The sequence below is a fragment of the Capra hircus genome, chromosome 16, assembly GCF_001704415.2.
Source record: "Capra hircus breed San Clemente chromosome 16, ASM170441v1, whole genome shotgun sequence".
Classification (NCBI taxonomy): Eukaryota; Metazoa; Chordata; class Mammalia; order Artiodactyla; family Bovidae; genus Capra; species Capra hircus.
This window is the reverse complement of record NC_030823.1, coordinates 38,121,652-38,142,106: the sequence shown is the minus strand read 5'-3', so window position 1 is coordinate 38,142,106 and position 20,455 is coordinate 38,121,652. Positions and strand designations below refer to the sequence as shown.

The 20,455-nt window shown below is 36.2% G+C and overlaps 1 protein-coding gene and 2 non-coding genes across 8 annotated transcripts in view; 2 read left to right on the top strand and 1 right to left on the bottom strand.

Moving 5' to 3' along the window:
* The window catches only part of DNM3 (dynamin 3), a 628,097-nt gene that overhangs the window by 272,088 nt on the left and 335,554 nt on the right, over positions 1–20,455 (bottom strand). The gene's annotated exons all lie outside the window — the stretch shown is intronic.
* On the top strand, positions 7,566–7,675 carry MIR199A (microRNA 199a). Its single transcript, NR_129634.1, has one exon. It is a non-coding gene; the product is annotated as a microRNA 199a (primary transcript).
* Positions 13,355–13,466, top strand: MIR214 (microRNA 214). Its single transcript, NR_129649.1, has one exon. It is a non-coding gene; the product is annotated as a microRNA 214 (primary transcript).

Below are 20,455 nucleotides of genomic sequence, written 5' to 3'. Positions count from 1 at the left end.
CACCTCAGGCCACCCCCAAACATTTTCAGTGGGGTGTAGATCCCTTAAAGAAAACAAACTAGTTTCCCAACAAAGCAAGCCAATATTTCAAAAGGAATCATAATCCATCTTGGCCAATAAAATTCAAGACTAGTTCTTCCTTGAAAAGACTAAGGTGAAACAGAAACAAAGTTCCATTGCACTAGAGGAAAACATTTTGCTACAAGGCAGAAGGTTGGGAGTAAACTTCCCAAACCAAACCAATCATACAGAAAGTGTGTGTGCAGTTTTTAAATGTAATCAGCTATAGTTCCACCTGCAGAGAAATCAATCCCCTTAAAACAGTACATTTGCAAAATGACACAGGCATTTCCTACCTGATTTTCACTTATTAACCTTCAACTGGTGCTATAACACTCTGGTAGGCAGAGTTTTCAAAAAAAATAATGAAATGTGCACGTACTAAAACTAACGTCTAAGATTACACAAAACATTCACATGCTTTAGCTTTTAAAATGGGAAAAGAATTGATTTTGAAGTTGGTAATCCTCATACAGAAATCTGGTTTAGTTTAAAAGTATATAGAGATATAGATATACAAAAATATTTATAAATCAAATAAATATTTACAAAGTGTATAAATATATACACACACTCACACATGCTTGCACATTTATACATGTGTTTTAATATATACATGCAAAACTGTAATAAAACCAGATAAAAGAGAGGAAGGTCATTACTCACTTTTCAAAGAGATTCTCCAAAAGGTTGTCTTAAGGATCCCCTCCCACTACAGTGTGTTTTTAAAAATCCTGTTGTTTTCCTTTCAGAATCAAGTATTTTCTTCTATTTTTACCTATTTGACACACAGATGATTTATTTACCCAATGAGATTATAAATATCTTGAGGAAAAGAACACTTTCTTCCTGAACAGTACTTGGTGTGGCTTGCACTTTGGAGTCACAGGACCAGATTTTGAGTAGAGGGTCAGTAACTGAATCAAAGGGCTTCCTTGGTGTCTGAGTGGTAAAGAATCCACCTGCCAATGCAGGAGACACAGGTCCAATCCATGGATCAGGGAGATCCCCGGAGAAGGAAATGGCAACCCTCTCCAGAATTCTTGCCTGGGAAATCCCATGGTCAGAGGAACCTGGCAGGCTACAGTCCATGGGGTCACAGAGTCGGACACAACTGAGAGACTAAACAACAACTGAATTCAAGATGGAGGCCTGGTTGTGCCCTCACAGCAGCATCTAATCTTCATGAGGCCTTTGTCTGGGCCAAGACTTGATCCAAGCTTTCCTCACACATTACCCCTTTTAGTCCTCAGAGAAACCCTATTTTACAGATGAGGAAATGAGAGTTCATAATACTACAGTTAAACAATTGCCAAGGTCTCCAAATAGTAAACTGTGAAGTCAGGATTCAAACCCATACCCTCCAGTTCCAAAACTCTTATTCTCTACTGTCTCTTGGGGCTTCCACTTCAACTACAACCTTGGAGAAATCCTACCTTTGAGGGTTGTTGGATTAAATATAGCACATGTGAAAAACTAGCAGCAGCATGGAGGGCCTAAAATCATGGTCTAAAACCAGTCTCCAAAAAAAGCATTAAAAAGAAACAAAACAAACCTTTAAAAATGAAAAACAGTACACTTCCCTTTTTATACAATATTTACATTGTAGTTCTGAGCATCAATGAAGTTACATAATCTGATTCTGCATGGCATATTGAAACAATTTTCCCTTAATATGCAAATAAGTAATTTTATAAAGATATATGATTCATATTCATGTACAACATGGAAATAACTTTTCAACGTGAACTAATTTATACACCAAGTGCTTTTGTATGTCTATGAAAGTAAATTCTCTTCTCTTCTCATGAAAAGATATATTTTAATATGGTCTCATATAGCCCTTAAATAAATTCTCTGGAGAATGAACAGAATTGGGAAACCAGTTAAGGTAACTTTAATATTCTTTACTAAACAGATTTATGTTGGACTTAACCCTTTTAGCAATTCATATAATTTGTATTTCCCTTCTGAATATACTAAAAGATTTTACATCCTATAATAAAGATACTGTGCCATGTATTATGCAGGTATGCCTATCATCACAAAGACTTGGAGCTTCTATAACGATATACTGCATCATTGCAGGTATTCTGGAATAAGCAGAAAGCTCTCTTCACACATATATTTCCTTGGAGCCAGTATGCTTCACTTACACTCCCAACCACAAAAAGGATACTTTTTCTACCCCTGAAAAATGTGCTTTCTGAGCTTCTATGTGATGCACATACAGATTTATTTTCCCCTTTTTGATACCATGCATGCTTGTTTCTGAGTCGTACTAAGGAAATAAACTATTGGTGATGTCAAAAGACATCAGGAGTCAATATTCTAAAATTGTCAGTGACCTGAGGACACCATATTTCTCTTGTCCAAGAGAGCCAATACTCATTTTAAAGTCTGACTGTAACGTGGAATTCAATGAGAGTTCATAGTACATAGCATTCAGATGATGCTCATCAGCTTTTGAGGGTTGAAGCAGGCAGCAGACTGCATTCCTAGTACGCTCTCACTTAAAATCTGCCTCAAAAGGCCAGCACTAATTTTCCAATCCTTTTTTTTTTAACCTCCCCCTAAAGATTTCAAGACATTACTTCAAATTTTACTGGAGTCATAAATCATATATTTACCTTCATGCGACTGATTTTCAAGGAGACAGAGTTAGTAAGGTTGGTCTGCCGGATGTATTATGTTTCTTAAATACAGAAATGGCTGCTGTGCACGCCAGTGGTTAGTAAAACTCAAAGACGTAACATTATCTTTCTCAATTGATTTGAGGAAAGAATGCTCATAAAATATTTACTGATTTTGGTTAGATGCTGATTTCTAAATAAACAGACTCAGTAATGGAAATTCTAGAGACGGGCAAAACAAAACATGCATTAGTAAATGTACGTTTTAAAATCAACTCTCACAATCTTTGTCTTTTGCAAGCTTTGTGAAGATTGTAAAATCAGTTGCACTAAGCTTATGATTTACAGGTGTTCTAATTTAACTTCTTTTTCAGTTGTTGAAAGAAAATCTGTTCACTCTTCTGGACTATTTCTCCTCTTTTTATAGCCTCTGATGTTACATCTCTGCCTAAGAAGGCACTTCACTGCAGTGATCTGAAGGCAGCCATTTGTTTGATAGTCAGAGAAGGAGAGAAAAAGGGAAAGCTTTGCTACAACAAATCTCCCAGCTCTTTCAGGCCCTGACAAAAATAGGAAATGCTGGTGACCAGAAGACAGCATTGCCTCCAATAAAAAAAGGAAAAACAGTGCTAATCCATACAACATAAAGCCAAACTAAGTGGGGTTATCTTTCCTAATTTGCAATGAACTGAGGTCAACTAGATTTTATCTCAAATACAAACTGGGAAGGAGACAACAACAAGAGAGGAAAAGCCACATCTTGGTTAGATCCTGCTTTTCACACAAGATTGTATGACTGATAGCTACACAGGATGCTTCCAGAAGATTAGAAGGCCAGAAATAAGTAAGGAAATATGGCTGGTCCAAGGTTCACAATTATTTCTAAAAGAACAGTGCAACCTGATACAAAACTGCAATACACATACATTTAAAAATTATACCATATTTTCCATTTAAGATAAAAAATAGTATACCTTTAATTCTTAAATTATTGTCATGATAAAAGTTTGATTGGAAATCATGTACATACTATGTAACTTTTACTCATTTTTGATAATTTACTGACTGGCCTACTTTAGGTTAGTTAAAGAGAGTACAGACACCATTTCTATCTTCAATTAATATATTCTACTGGAGAGAAAAAATCCAAACATATGAAATAATAATATTTTAGTACAAAGCTAAAAGAAGACAGCAGATAACTGATAAATTATTAACAGGAAATGTTAAGTGCTATTCAAATTCAATAAGGGAAAAATTTACCTATGTGGGCTAACAATATGCTTCTCAGCACAGCCTTTGAGTCAGAAAAAAGTTGAGTTCTGCCACTTGCTGTAATTACTTGAAGTAATATGCTTAACCTCTCCAAGCCTCAACTTCACCACCAATAAAATGGGAATCATATTTACCCCATAAAGTTAATATAAGAAATGGATAGACTGTATATGAAAGAATTTTGTCATCTATAAAGAGGCTATAAAATGACCACTCAGAAGGTGGTAAAAGGGTTCACATTAAACTGTTACCATTAATTTGAAAAAGCAGAGAGGGTAGGGCTTGGAGGGAAAGATTATTAACATTTTCCTTACATACTTTCTATTATTTGAACTTTTATAATGCTCATGTACTAATCTTGCAACCAACAAAATTAAAGCTATAGAAATGCTATCTGAAGTGTGTATACCTAGATGCCGCAGACTATTCTAACCGTAAACACTAATAACACTGTTCCTTTATAAATACATAGAAACAAGACTCAGTCCTGGTTTTAGTTTGAGAATTTCTAAAATTATAAAAATTTGCTAGGCTTGGGAATGATAACCAACTGAAACAGTGCTACCTTTCCATGACATTTTCAAAGAGAGCGAATTCTGTAGTCAACCAAAACTATCCACTGATTCAAACTATCACTTTGGTCAATACCTTTTGAAATAACTGAGTTAAATAACAATAGTATTCAAAGGCAAGGCTTATCATGTTTAACTTTGTTTTTTAGAGCCCATCACAATTTAGATATTTAACTTATAACTTTAAGAAAAGTCTTCAGGTCATTTCTAAGTGAATGCCAAGGGCTTTCCACAAAGGCATGGCAGACTTTTTCCAACTGACCTTGGTCACAGATTAGTATTCCTAATGTCAGAAGTAAGTGTGAGCTCTTTGAGGGCAGGATTCATATCTTTTTCATCTTAATTCCAGTCCCTGGCATTGTGACTAGCACATGAGTTCAGTTCAGTTCAGTTCAGTCGCTCAGTCATGTCTGACGTGCAAGAGTAAATATTTGTTGAACTATCTGGAAGAAAGATTTTCTCACTCGGAGGCCCAATGAGATGGGCATATATGCTAAGTGGAACATAACCTGTCTAGTTATTTTTGTAGAAAATCACTTAAATGCTTCAAAAGCAGTAAGTATAAAAGTTGAGTTCCTTAAATAAAATGTCATTTAAAAAAACCCTATTTGAGAAACAGATATCTCTTATATTTGAAAAAGCATAGATGTGTGAACTAAGATGAAATCATGGAGCAGACTAATTGGAATCACCTTTCATCAGCCTTACAAAAATTCCCAAGGCATGTTTCATCAATAAAAATGTTCAATAGAGGGCAGAGGAAAGGCTTTCACTGTTTGCGACAGGAACAAGCCCATAGCTGGAGTGCTAGATTCCTGGCTGACTATTATCCCTCTGGCTCATGGCTCCCCTATGATGACTTGTGAGTAAACACATACATACTCAAAAAAGATGGATGTAATGAGACCTCTCCACATGTAATGAGACTATTACTTTGGGCTTTGCATGGTGGCTCAGACGGTTAAGAATCTACCTGCAATGTGGGAGACTTGGGTTCGATCCCTGGGTTGGGAAGATCCCCTGGAGGAGGGCATGGCAACTCACTCCAGTATTCTTGCCAGGAAAATCCCATGAACAGAGGAGCCTGGCGGGCTACAGTCCATGGGGTCGCAAAGAGTTGGATACAAACTGAGCAACTAAGCACAGCACAGTCACACTAGCATATTTCTAGCATTATGTAATACTGTGAAGTAATGACAGGGGAAAAAGAAGTTGAGGCACACTGGGCTTGCTCAATCACTATGGAATAAGCCCTGAAAACATAAGCATTGAAGCAGAAGTACAATGATGGGAAGTAATCCCTCCAAATTTCCACTGATGATTTAAATCTCTCTATGAATGATGTACCTAATGCTAATATCTTAGTTCCAACCTAAACTGCTGGATAATTCTATTTTAATCTTATTTAATCTCCCTCCCTAGGTGAGCAGGGCTTGTAATAAATTTTGAACCCTTAACGGTATGTTAATTCAAGAGAAGACATTTAACAACAAGAAAATGCTTTGAGAGAACTCTCACTTGAAGTCTTCTGAAATATTCAATCCAACATATTTTAAGGAGAGAGATTTTTCTGCTTCTAAAAAGTATTGCGGACAGTCAGTAGAAATGAATTTCGTTGGCTGTACTTCTTGAAAGAATTCTAAGTTTCTTAGTTTGGCCACTCAAATTTGGAAGCTATCTAGAAATTTTCTCACATTTTGATCTCTGGAAGGGCTATTAATCAAGCTCCTGTTTGAGGCAACTCAAACTTCAATCAGAATACTATGGACAGGAAGTCAGAAAACTGGACAATCAGAATACTCAACAGAATATATAATTGAAAACATCACCAAGAGAAGAAAAGTAGATGCCAGCGGGCTGATACGTTATAACCTTTGGTCAAGCGGTACTTGGCAAATTTCAACAGATTTAATTAATCAGCGATAAAACTAAGCAGTAGAATACCATTAAAACAAAACAAAAATATTAACACAGAACCAGGAATTACCAGTGAAAAAAACAGTGCTGTACCTAATAGCATGGATCTACCAGAGGTAATTTGTTAGGAGATCGGAGTTAGGAGATCCACTATTTCATAGTGGAGGCTTGAAATGAAAATGTTTAAGTTTCTTTAGGTCAAGCTATAGCACAGCGTTCGGAGAGCCAGCCAAAATCGCTGAGGAAGGCCACATGTGGAACTAATTACTCATGGAGAGGCCATGACAAAGAACATTTCTCCAGACTTTTCATGGGGGCTTCACTTTCAGGAAGTTGCTATAATTACTGTTCAAGTCTAGATCAGCCTGCAAGCCGCTGACAGATCCAACAGACAGGAGGAGGAGGAGGGAAAGAGAGAGAGAGAGAAAAAAAAAAAAAATGAACTTATCTGCCCTTTCTGACGAGTGAAATACCAGAAAATAAAGTACCACAGGAAAGCTCAAAAAGGTTTCCAAATGAGCCCTGGCTTCCAGTGTTCAACTTACTGTTTACTTTTTTATCTACCCTCTATCTTCAAATTACTTTTCTAGCCTGGATCGGACAGCAAATTTGTACTTCTACACTAACTCACTTTCAGTTGGCCACAGCAGAACTGTACATCTCGACTCTTTTTTTTTTTTTTTTTTTTTTTTACAGCTTTTCCATACTGGGGCCCACTTCCTGCCCAGTTGAGGAAAAAAATCTGGCCTGAAGATGAAATGACTGCTTAACATTACACTAAAACATCTGGTACCATTTTATGCACAGACCCATGTCTGAGAGCAGGCGATTCCAGCGGTCTCTCCAGCGGCACAGCGCATACCCAAACCTCCCCAGGGTGACATCATCCCATATATGGACTCTCCAGCCCAGCCCTCCCCCTTTTCCTGGTCCTAAATTCATTGCCAGTTCCCCAGTCTGCAGCAAATGTGCCACGTCAAGACTGGAAATCACAGCCCTTGAGTCTCAGTCGGGGCAGCAGAATTCAGGGGGGGAAGCCGAAGGCAACCCCTGGTGCAGGAAGGGAGGCTTTTCCCCAAGACCGGGAGAGGATTTTTAAGTGCATAGTTGGAAGCTTCTGGAGATCCTGCTCCGTCGCCCCAGTGTTCAGACTACCTGTTCAGGACAATGCCGTTGTACAGTAGTCTGCACATTGGTTAGACTGGGCAAGGGAGAGCAACGCCATGGACAGCTGGGGACAAAAGTGGCTGTTTCCAAGGAGGAAGACATTTGTTTGCTCCTTTTTCGAATCTCATATCCAGTGTTTTTCTTCACAGGTTTTGCACAGTAGGGGCCAGGAAGCCCTCGGGGACACTGCCGAGAAAGGACTGCTCAAGGGAAGACCTGTGGGTAAGGCCTTCTTGACTGCTCACCTGGGCTGTGACCAGGAGAGCCCAGGTGGGGAGCCAACGATTTGCTTTCACATGGGAGAGAAACCGAGGCGGGATTGTGACAGACAGGTCTGCGTTTAGTTTTAAAAGAGCAATGATGTGTGGTACACTGCAATTTACTAGATGTTGTTCAATTTCTGAAGAGTTTAAGTATTTTCTTAAATTTAAAGGTTTTCCCACTTCAAAATGAAATATGAAAAGACGCCAAACACTTAAGAATAATTTAATGAGGCTGGTTTTGAATTGTTGAAATTGATAATCCAGAGACTTAAGACGTATTTGAATGAGAGCTGAAGTGTAACATTTAGCACCCCAGGACTGAATCCATTTTGCCCCAAAGTAGAGAATATTTGCTATTTTTAAAGTGCCATCTGAATAGCGCTTTTCTTAAATTTTATATAAATATCAGGAATAATATTATCTAACAATAAAAGGAGAGGCTGCCAAGAATTTTTGCCTACCAGACAATGCAGACAGGACTGGTCCAGAAAAGAGCACCAACCCAGAACTTATTGAGTCAGCAACCAAATAAACTGGAGAATAAAAACCTCTATATTCAGATATTCCAATATATATCTCTGTATTACATTTTTTAAAAATCTAAGAATGGTTGATAACTGCTGGTCAGTTGAGCCCTCCTGGCTATATTTTACAATGCTTCTATTTCTCTGAGCACTTAAAATGATAAGGTACTTTGTCTAGAAACCCACTGATAAAAAAGGAATTTGTAAACGAAAGCAAAGTTTTCTTTGGTCAGTTTCCAGCTGTCCTGGGGGTGAAGGAGGGTGGGAGAGGGGGAGGAAGGTGGGAGGGAGGAAAACCCTCAAGCTGACTGTAATCCCAATAGAGAGAATAATGGAGAAAGTCTGGATTGCAATACGTGCAATACGATCCATGCTGAACTTTAGAGATGGGTCCCTTAAAGAACGTTCTGGAAAAAACGTTACTGCCTTAACCCCCATTTATATCTATCCCCAAACAATTCCATATAATGAAAACATCTGTTCTTTAGGCTTTTGTGTGAATCTACCCTCTTTTGTCCTCCTTTAAATTCTGTCATTTTACAGTGATTCTTTAACAAATCCTTTTCCAAATCATACATTTTACAACAATGCAAACATTGTCACAAGTTCTCTGGCAAAACATTTGATTACTAACGGTTCCCCCTAGTTATATTTTGTTGAAAGAATTTATTTTAAAAGTTACCACTTTGATCATTCAAAACTGGTAGAAAAGTTTTCTCTTTTATTCATGGTTTTTAGCTAAAATATAAAAAGCAAGGATTTATTACTGCTATTTCTTCCATTTAAATGATTCAGTAATGTCATCCTTTTTTTTTTGTTTTTTCTATTGTATCTTGGAGGCTTCCATATTAATTATTTCTAACAGAACAAGTAAGATTTTTTAAATCTGCACAGTTTTTTTTTTTTTTTTTTTTTAACATAGGAAAACAACAACAACAAAATCTATTAGGTAGCTTTACAGGAGTTCATTTTTTCAAGAAACACACTTTTACTATTTGATATAGTTACCAAAGAAGATAAAGTACTTTGGCAATATTTAAGAATTTTCAAATTTGAGAGTTTTTTGTCTTGTGTTTTTACTCCATAGAATAATTGAATTTCCTAACTTGCTTTCATTTCACGTATGTTTAATTTAAATGTCTTTTTTCATATTAAGTGGCCTTTTTGCTTTAAAGAAACAAATCACCACTGGTTCCTCACCTATTTTTCCCCTCAGGGTGACTTTTAGTCTGGAGACAGAGGAGACCCGATGGTGTCCTTGGCCTAAGCACAGAAGCAGAAACATTATTAATTTGTAAAAAGCATAGACAAGGAACCCCAGCATGTGCTCGGTGGAGTTCGGGCAACCTATTTTTGATGCAAGCTTTTAACAAACGGGAAGGAATAGTATGTTTTTTTTAAATTGTATGGATTAAATTAAAAATCAAAAGTAAAAGCTCACTGTATAAACCACTGCCAACTAAAGAAAGGATGGTAGTTTATGCGCTGGTATATATACCAACATATATAAACATACGTATGGTAAAAGAACCTTATCTATTTCCAGGGCAATTAGGATAATGTTTAACTTCATTTTGATATTATTTTGTAAGGAAATATACAAATATTTTAGGAATCAAGGGATCTATTCCAGAGGAAACTAACCAACAATGAACATCCTCTACTAAAACTACCCCTGGAAATAATGGTAAGTGTAAGTATTAACTGATTGTACATCTTCAGAAAGATAAAATTATTCGCAAGGCCTGTCCAAACTGTACTTCTTAGAAACTTAGTAGTTATTTTGCATTTTAGCACATGGTGATTGATAAGTTAGACTAGTTACTGAATTAAAAGGAGAATTTTTTCCGCTATCTAAGAAAAGGAAATTCAGAGCCTTAGCTTCAACAACATCATTTCTTAATTGGAAAGGATCAATATAAAAGTTTATTTACATTTTCAACTCCTACTATTTTTTTTTAAAGCCATAGATCTCAAAACCAAAGAAAATTTATTTATAATGGGACAAAATTTCACACTGATCACTTTCTTGCAGTTGTCAATAGGTTTAATGTCCTTCCTGCTTGGCATTTGAGCTTTCTGCCAAGATACTGTGTTTATATTTTTTAAAAACCAAAATATACTATCTACCCCCACCTCTCACCCTACAGACCACCCAAGTTTTTCACTTTGTGGGAAAGAGTTCTGGCACAAAACTCCTAATGAAGGAATCTTCTTCCCCAATCCCCCTTTTTTCTGGTTGAAGTCTTAAAACTGTTACAGGACATAAAAAGGAAATACAATTTGGTAATGTAAAAATGTTCACTTACCCACCAGCATTCATCCTTACTAAAGAGAAGTCAAAGCTTTTGATTACTGTACAAGAGATTTGTTTTTTAAAAACAACCCACTTTCTTCTCTCTACGGAGACTATCCCACCCATCTCAATGTCTAAATAATAACTAAGAGACCATCACTCATAAATACCAGCTTAAAATAACTAGAAGTCAGGCTTTAACCTAAGAAAAGACAGGAAATTCCTGCCTAAAGATTGAAACTTTCTTATTTGCTTTCTTCTACCTTTTTAACCTTGGTGTGCTACAAATTATGTAGATAGAGATATCTGTCAATTGTTTGAAGTGCGCTCATTAAGAATTTTTATCAGTTTTAACAAATAGAGGTAATAAAGTAAATTAAGGAAAATAATTAAATCTTGGTTTTGAATTTCCTGACTTTTTGTGACAACCAGTTTCCTGGAGTTGCTTTGGTTTAATTTTGCTGTAAAAGACTTAGACTAGGATTCATTTTTTGCATTTCTTTCTTAACGTCATAAATAAAAGACCAAAAAATGGTATATGACCATATATAAAATAGAAGGTATAATAAAATATAAATAGCTCTTTTATATTTTACCTATTGAGTGACAATGAATTAATATTCACTGAACAGTTTAGAAGACAGAAAAAAGTCTGAAATATGTTTTTAGCCTTCCATCTTTTACAAAAGCTTAGAGGCAGGTTCAATATAACCAAAAAGTGTGCATATGCCACAGATTTACTAAAATTGTGCTTTTAAAATTTTTTAGAAATATAAGTTGTCCAAACATCTTATAAGTAGAATAAAATCATTTTTCAGCAAGATCTTTTCCCCCTGAAAAACAGTTATGGTTTTTCAGACACAAAAATATTGGGATATCTTGTTTTAATAGAATTGCTTCATATTAAAGGATAATATAAACTCACAAATATTTCTTTCTATTTTTTCAGGTTGCATGCATCATTCCTTTAATTGAGCAGAGTTAACTGGATCAAATTATTTATGGGAGAGAGAGGGAAAGCTATACAGAATTACAGTAATTTTAAATTTCCACCAATATGCTCTTTGTTAGTGAATCACTCCATAAATATTTTTTGTTGCACTGAAGGCAGCAACAGTAACAAAATAGTTCCTTAAGGTATTTGTTTTTGCATACTCTGGCCTTGTAATTATCTAAGTAGCAGCCAAGTTTAGTGATGGTTTTGATTCTGTCAAGAAAAAATAATAAGTCTTCTACTCCGAAGTGATGACCAGAAACAGAATCTGATATTTATTTTTTGAAATTAAATAAATAGAAAGTTGCACTTACCAACTTTTTGTTAAAACTGTACCATATCTAATCACTGCATAAAAATTCAGATGTGTAGAATAGTGCCATTTTTTCAGTCTCTAAAATCTAATTTGTTCTCCATAAACTTTCTCTTCTCTGTTTTCACAGAATTTTACAATTAAAGGGAAATAACAAACTATTTGCTTCCTTAAAATTCTTTGGAAAAAATTCCCTAAGTACACACTCCTTGGACAATAAGGTTTCGTTTTGTTCTTTAAGAAATTCTGTTTATTGGAATTTTGACTATCTAGATATTTTATTTTTTAAAAGGTAGAGGAATTTGTTAAATATCTCTAAGGATGTGAATTGATCATTTATGTTAAAATAACCAGTTGAATTATTCTCAAGTCACCAGAATTAAATTTCCTAACTGTATGTTTATCACTACTAACTCTTTCTTATATGAATTTTAAGGAAATTTTTAAAAGGGTCTGATTTTCCTTTTTGGATATGAAATCAAGTTTCCTTTTCCATGCTTAAGGTACTATTTTGTAACTGCACTGCACTAACATGTACAAAACACACTGTGAGCATCACTGTGAACAACAACCTTTTAGATTATACCCTCTTGATTCATGGCACAGCCCTGTAGTTAATTAAGAGGAGGAGAACTTAAGCTCACAACTGCTTTTTATTTGGTTTTCACATCCATACTCTAAAACTTTGCATTAAAAAGAATATGAGAAATTTAAATAAATTTCTGTTGCTTAATAAAATATTGATGAAAATACATTCCCTTGTGAAAATCCCACTGTCAAAGCATCAGGTACCAAAGTCCGCTGATTGAACTGTCAAATACTTTAGGCTTATTAATTATTATGAATATGGCTTCCATTTCCATGTAAATGACAAGCTTCTTTTTCATGCGCAAGGTTATGGTACTTATCCATTACAAGAAACATGTATAAACACAGTCTTTATCTTTAACCTCAGTTTTAAAATATGCAGAGTTTTCATGAAGAGGAAAAACATCTGGTTCAATTACTCTGAACTCTGACTGCATGTGGGCCAGTAGTAATATGAATTGCATTTAAGAATAAACCGTGTGTTTAGTCTTTTTTGTTGTTGTTTTTTCCTGAAAATGTCTGTGTGAGTTTTCTGTTATGTCAATTATCCATGTTAGCACATTTGGAACAAATGTATCAGTGTACTTTCTGAATAAAGTCCAAAGTCTAACTTGTTTTTAGCTCCATAATGTTTTAATGTTTAATTCTATTGTGTGTTTTTCTCCCTTTCCCCTGACCTTCCAAAATCACCAAATCTGGAAAACAGACTGATTGTATCTGCCCATGAGCAAAGGAAACCCGAAGGAACCAAGGGCCTGGCTGGACGGAGTTGTCATGTGTCTGCCTGTCTACACTTGCTGTGCAGAACATCCGCTCACCTGTACAGCAGGCACAGACAGGCAGTCACATGACAACCCAGCCTGAATGACAACCAGCCATTGAAAGAAAGCAGCCCTCACACCATAGCATCTACACCAAGAGCTACAACCAAAATGAGGGACGCGGGGGCCTGGAGTTTTAATTTGTTGGTTTCTTAACTCGTATGTATTATTATTATTATTCAAATATTGAAACCCACCAAAAGTAAAGTGAGTGGTGCTTATGAAATATAATAAAACCCATTTCTGAAAATATTACTGTGCTTTCTATAGTTCTCTTTTCCTAATTGTTGTCAGTAAATTACTACCCTTGACATTGATTGTACACAGCTTTGCAGCACCCCCTAAATGAATATAACTTCAGCCTGATGCTTGACAAAGAATAAATAATTCTAATAATTCCACCCCCAAAACTAAGTTTAGTTTTGGAACTAAACTAAACATCATGACTTTTCAAGAGAAAGAGAGGAAGAAAAGAAAAAGAGTGACGAGATAATCTAGGGATCATGTATTTTGAGTTAACAAACTCTGCCAGCTTGGGTCTGGGTAAAACACAGTGAAAAGAGTATTTACTTCCAACACAATTTTAAAATGTATTAGAACAATTGCTTCTTTTGATATATAGAAAGCTGAAATTGAAGCTCTGATATTTCCAAGTGTCACGATGTACATAAGTTTATTACTGTCATTGTTTAATTAAGAAGGAATTACATTACTTAAGGTGATATTTAAGGGGCCAATGAACATGTATTCACTTGGAATACATGCTCCCATTCACTGTAAACTTACAAACTCTTGAAATGTCCAGGCAATTCAATCATTTTCAAAAAGAACAAAGAAAGGCATTAAAGGATATGCAGGATATATTCTGCCATATCTTTTGAGGAAATATCAAAACTTCAGTTTACACCTTGTGAACTGGATTGAAATGATCAGGGTCAGCATGTTTATATGAATATTTCAAACATTTAAGGGTAAAAAGCAGGGAGATGGGTAAACTTAGAAATTTTGTCAACTTTGACTAGATTTACTAAAATGTTTTAACTTCAGTATTTAGAAGTAATTTTCCTCTTTCTTAGAAAGATACTGGTCAAGCTTTAAAAAATGTCACACAAGATTACCAAATTTTGGGGGTTTTCTTAAATCTAAACATTTCAAGTGTATATTTTGGACTACATCAAACTATTTTTATTCAGATATTTCATTTTTAAAATGAAAGATTTAGTCGTAAGGCTAAAAACCACCAGGTTCAAAACTTCTATTATTATGTGATATTTTACCAACCTGACACCATAGTTTCTTAAAAATAACGACAATAAAAACAGTGACTGGGTAAAACTAACATATAAAAATATGATTAAAACTAAATTCTTGCATTTACAATCTGGCCTAAGGAAATATGTAATCTGCTAAAATGTGCAGCTGCAAAACACATCGTGCAATGAAGGTTTTTACCTTAAAGAAGAGTCCCCTGATTAGTAAATAAAGTCCTAAACAGTAGTTCACAAAATGTAAAATATAAACAAGAAGACAATATAAAAATGTCTTATAGAATATTTGCATAGACTCACCCAACTATAAATGCTTTATATAACCTGTAGCAAACATGTCTCACGGAAGTCCACATGTGGACCCTGCAAGGCAGTGCCAGTGTAGTGCTTGATAGCTCTCTGACTGAAAAAATAGCTCGGTCAGAACATAAAGGAGATCTTTCCATTCCACCAAACTCCCAAGGGAAAGCTAAGGAGGCCAGACCAGCACATTCATCCAGTAGTAAGCCACTCCAGGATGCTGTTTCAAATAATTTTTTCTTAAAACAGGAGGTAAAAATATTGGTATTATATATATTTTTTTAATCTAAGCTTGAAAGAATGTCATATATATACATATACATTCATATATGTATATATTTATAGATATGTAAATCTGTTAAATGAGTTACATTTAAAATTTTTACTCTTCCAGGAAAGAGTAATAGAAAGGGTAATATTTTTCTTCTAATATAAACTTCTGAGTACAACGAGTAATACCTATGAGGGAATGAGTTTAAGTCTATAAGTATTTTTAATAAATTTGAGATAGCATTTACTATTATGGTTTGTTGAATATAATACCATCTATTTTTCAAAATTATAAATCTTTGGATAATGCAAGAACTTGGAAATGTTTATATGAATAATCCTGCATTAAAAAGCATAACATAAGATAGCTTACGTATATGAAAAAGCACACATATAACTGTGATCATGAAGAATTTAAAGTAACATAAATGTTTTAAATCTTAATATTTATTGAGAATTTTTTTAAAGTAAAAATACCTAAGCTTTGGCTAACTAAAACAACTGAGCAAGGAGTGTGACTAGCGTTCACAGGGTCAATCCTGACCTCATCAGAGGGAACATACAGATCTAGCAGGAAGCAGCCAGAAAATTGAAAGTGTAAGTGCAAATAGAAAGAGCCAAAGATTTCTATAACTTTTCCGTCTCACAACTTTTGCCATCCAGGGATATAGCTGTCACTTTGTTTCCTATTACCAAAGTTATATGTGTCAACTGTTACAGCTACATAATAAAACAATACTAAGTAAATATCCCTACAAGGCAATTATATAATCTCCTTATCACGCTATCCAAACACATAAACCCACAAAAATGAGGCCTGTAATTTTTGGAGAGTCCAAAGAATGCCCTTATTTCAATGCAAATTTTGGATTATCTTCAATACTGTAAGGTTGGTACATTTCCACTGGAAATAGTTCTGCTGAATTACCCTACTTCCCTAGGAGTATTCCCATTATGATTTTAATCTTCATGTTGGCCTACTTAAATGGAAAAAAATATTGACTATGTACTATCATTATTCATAAACTAGATTTTAACTACCATTTATACTTTTTTATTGATATCAATAAAAATAAGATTCTTTTTTCCTTGAATCAGAATACCCTATTCTAATGTGGGTTTTTTGGAATATTTTAAATAAAAGCCATCACATTTTTTTTTCCAAAACTGATTTTAAGTATTAATGTAAAACTATCTGAATCCAAAATCCTTTGAAATGATAGTTTCTATTTTATTCCAATGCTTTGCCCCTTTTAAGGGCAATCCCTCCAAAGAACCATGCAAAATATATTTGTAATATATGAAAATGACATTGGGAAATTTATTTTCTGCATAAATTATCTTGATTCCAGGAAGTTATATGATCAGAAGAAAAAAAAAGCCCATTAACCTTCAATGATGAAAATTTTAAAAAATTTAAGACAGTCTGTCTCTGGTGGTAATTTTACCCTGTAATTCAATAATTTGGTTTAGGTACTTGAGATACAAAGATATGATGAATAACTATCCTGTGTTTTATTTATTTGCTCAACCACATCTTCACTCAACCAATATTCACTTAGCATCACCTATCAGTACCATCTCCTGGTGGTAGAACATGGTACAAGATAGTGGCTCCTGTGTCAGGAGGCTTACAATTTAGCAGGAACTTAAGCAATCAACTAATACTTAGCACATGTAGCAAGTTTTTGTCATTTTACCATCTGAAAAAAAATCCCTCAAATTCATCCATTTCTATCAGTTTCCCTCAAACTACCTAACCCAAGCTGCCATTACCTCTTACTATATCACAGCAATAGCTTTCTAACAACTCCCCAATCCAGCTTTGTCCCCCTCCACTCCACTCTCTACAAACAATTAAAAAGATCTATAAAAATTTCAAATCCTATTATGCGACTCTCCAGCTTCAGTTCAGTCGCTCAGTCGTGTCTGACTATTTGCGACCCCATGAATAGCAGCACGCCAGGCCTCCCTGTCCATCACCAACTCCCGGAGTTCACTCAGACTCTTGTCCATCAAGTCCGTGATGCCATCCAGCCATCTCATCCTCTGTCGTCCCCTTCTCCTCCTGCCCCCAATCCCTCCCAGCATCAGGGTCTTTTCCAATGTCAACTCTTCGCATGAGGTGGCCAAAGTACTGGAGCTTCAGCTTTAGTATCATTCCTTCCAAAGAAATCCCAGGGTTGATCTTCAGAATAGACTGGTTGGATCTCCTTGCAGTCCAAGGGACTCTCTAGAGTCTTCTCCAACACCACAGTTCAAAAGCACCAATTCTTCGGCACTCAGCCTTCTTCACAGTCCAACTCTCACATCCATACGTGACTACTGGAAAAACCATAGCCTTGGCTAGACAGACCTTAGTCAGTAAAGTAATATCTCTGCTTTTGAATATGCTATCTAGGTTGGTCATAACTTTTCTTCCAAGGAGTAAGCATCTTTTAATTTCATGGCTGCAATCACCATCTGCAGTGATTTTGGAGCCCCCCAAAATAAAGTCTGATGCTGTTTCCACTGTTTCCCCATCTATTTCCCATGAAGTGATGGGACTCTCCAGCTTAGAAACTTCAAAGACTTCTCATCATTCTTAGGATCAAAATGTATAGAGTCCTTTTCTCTGCTCCAGTCACAGTGGCCTAAATTCAATTTCTTATATTCATCAGGCTCAATCTTGCCTTAGGCATTAATACAAATTTTCTCTGACCACTCAGTTTAATGTTGCCCCCCTCCATGCTGTGAGTCCCATCCCAGATACTTCTTAAATCAAACACATCATTGTATTTATTTTATTCATAGTTTTCAATCTGAATCTCATAGGTGTTCTTGATTATGTTTTCTTTATCAAGAAATATCCTTCATAAGGGGCTTCCCAGATGGCGCTAGTGGTAAAGAACATGTCTGCCAATGCAAGACTCACAAGAGATGCAGGTTCAATCTCTGGGTTGGGAAGATTCCCTGGAGAAGGGCACGGCAACCCACTACAGTATTCTTGCGTGGAGAATCCCATGGACAGAGGACCTGGCGGGCCACAGTCCATAGGGTCACAAAGACTGAGACACAATTTAAGCGATTTAGTACGTGCACACACATCCTTTATAAGAGTGGGAAACCTGTTAACCACTTTATCCTTAGTGACAAGGATAGTGTCTGGTACATAACTGGTGCTCAGAATGTATTTGTTGGGGAACAGTCAGGTGATTAAGAGCATAGCACTGACAGGTAGTAGCTGGCTAAATTACTCATTCTCTTTGAGTCTCAGTTTTCATTTTTAAAATGGAGAATGTACATGAAATATTAACTAGAGTCAGTGCCTGGTAAACTACAAATGATAAATGTTAACCATTATCATGATGATCATCATACAGACCACCATTCAGATTGAAACCTGGGCTTCATGAGTTTAAGCAGGCAGAATGAAGAGCAGAGATATTTTTTACAACCACATTACTTTAGAACTAAGGAGCAACTTGTTAACTGGAAGTCCATTTGGCTTGGTTGAGCATTTTGACTAATCTGGAATGGATTCACATAAAATAATGAGGAAACACGGAAACACCATGAGTTTGGGGCAATCCAAACTGACAGCACTGAGTAGAGTGATGGGAAGGGGAAGAGAAAGGCCATCTCTCCTTGGGCTGGGCCAGCACAAGGCTAGAGTTGCTAAGTAGGGTGTCCTCAATTGGTTAAAAACTGCTGCGCAGAGGGTTGTCTAATGTTATACTTAAGGTTGCTTGAATTTCTGTATTGCTTCTTCTAACCATGAGTAAATATAAGTACTACAAATATCTTTATGTTATTATTTTGATAGAAATCATAAGAACTGAGTAGGATTCATCTAAGACCCCAAGGGACGTATGAGGACATGCAAGCCCACAAATCCAAGCTCTGTCCTCACCCCCATATAAGCTCCTCCTTGACTTGGGGTATACACAATGACAGAATGCCATGGAGAGGATGAACCCAAGAAGAGGCCTACATAGCCCTTAAAAGTGTGTGCAGGGCCACTTTTGTAATAATGCTAAAGGATAATATGGGCTTCCCTGGTAGCTCAGCTGGTAAAGAATCCACCTGCGATGCAGGAGATCCCAGTTTGATTCCTAGGGCCAGAAGACCCAATAGAGAAGGGATAGGCTACCTACTCCAGTATTCTTGGGCTTCTCTGGTGGCTCAGACAGTAAAGAATCTGCCTGCAATGCAAGAGACCTGGGTTCAATCCTTGGGTTGGGACGATTTCCTGGAAGAGGGTATGGTAACCCACACCACTATTCTTGCCTATAGAGTCCCCATGGACAGAGGAGCCTGAAGGGCTACAGTCCACGGGGTCACAAAGAGTCAGACACAACTGAGCAACTAAGCACAGCACAGCACAAAGAATATATAGTCAAGTATCCAGTAGATAAATTATGTTTTCCATAAGCACATTGTATTATATAGATTCTCTGAAGATTATAAGTGGAAATAACATTGCCTAGGACATAGGTTAGAAACCTTTCTATTAAGATCATCTGTTAGTAACAGTACAAATATCATTACTGTAACATAGAATAATGGTTCAAAACATGCGGTCCACAGATGTTTGAAGGTGTTCATGAATCCATCTAAAACTTAAGAATAGGGTAGTTAGTTACTTTAAGGATAGGGAGAAAGCAGGGAAAATGTTGGGGACCTACTATTATCATCACCAACTCTAGCTTAAAATTATTACATGGGGTTATCACACTATTGCCTCTGCCATCTTGGATAGGAAATCACATAGTTTGATATCACCATCTCTAACTCACAGGCTGGAGGAGAGGTGGCATGGAAAAGTCCCACTGAAGAGACAGAATCTAAATTTCCTCTTACTCCCTGAACCATACCATTATCTGCTGAAAAATTCCAGATCGCATACATCTTATCTCACAATAGGAAATGACAACAAATTGGAAATTAGAAGGCATGTGAGTCAAAGAATGACATTATTATTCTGTTCAGTTCAGTTCAGTTCAGTCGCTCAGTCGTGTCCAGCTCTTTGTGAACCCATGAATCGCAGCACGCCAGGCTTCCCTGTCCATCACCAACTCCTGGAATCTACCCAAACTCATTTCCACTGAGTTGGTGATACCATTCAACCACCTCATCCTCTGTCATCCCCCTCTCCTCCAGCCCTCAATCTTTCCCAGCATCAGGGTCTTTTCAAATGAGTCAGCTCTTTGCA